At 41.6% G+C, this 529-nt stretch overlaps 1 long non-coding RNA gene across 1 annotated transcript; it reads right to left on the bottom strand.

Annotated features, from left to right (window-relative positions):
* Window positions 1-171: 171 nt before the first annotated feature.
* LOC107671578 (uncharacterized) lies at window positions 172-463 on the bottom strand. The gene is made up of 3 exons (XR_001632219.1): window positions 411-463; window positions 275-325; window positions 172-191 (listed from the first exon to the last, which is right to left on the bottom strand). It is a non-coding gene; the product is annotated as an uncharacterized LOC107671578 (long non-coding RNA).
* Between the last annotated feature and the right edge of the window lie 66 nt (window positions 464-529).

Genomic DNA, 529 nt, shown 5'->3' with positions numbered 1-529 from the left:
GGGGCTGGATGCGGCTGGGTTGTGATCGCTCGTGCTGGCTGTGCGCGTGTGAGACTCTTCCTCTGAAGACGTAACGCGCTCGGGGGTGGGTTGTGTGACGTTGTGTAGCTCGTGACGTGATTCCGATGTAGCTTGCAACACCTCCTCTGTAGGTAATATTACCATGTGGCTGTCAGAACCAACGTGTTCACCTGTCAAAATTTTGTAAACACTTTATGAGAAACTGAAACTTTTAATACGTTGAGAAAAACGAAAGTCTGTATATGCAACCTACCGTTATTAACATCGCAGTCATCATCACAGGTAACTAATTGGGCCTCGTCAACTGGTGGGGTAAAATGATAACGATTATTATTATTATTGCTATTATTAGACATTGAGTAGTTAATAGAAAAAGAGAAAATACTTACATAGCTCTTCAAGGATCTGTTCCAAACCTTCGTCGAAAGCCAGATTCTCAAAAGTACCTAGAGATTATAAACACAGTTACATGTAGGCCTAATGAACGTTGTACAACTTTTGCTTTTTA

This window comes from Sinocyclocheilus anshuiensis, unplaced genomic scaffold (genome assembly GCF_001515605.1).
Source record: "Sinocyclocheilus anshuiensis isolate Anshui unplaced genomic scaffold, SAMN03320099.WGS_v1.1 scaffold17800, whole genome shotgun sequence".
Classification (NCBI taxonomy): domain Eukaryota; kingdom Metazoa; phylum Chordata; class Actinopteri; order Cypriniformes; family Cyprinidae; genus Sinocyclocheilus; species Sinocyclocheilus anshuiensis.
The sequence above is the reverse complement of the archived record's forward strand: the minus strand, read 5'-3'. Positions and strand labels throughout refer to the sequence as shown.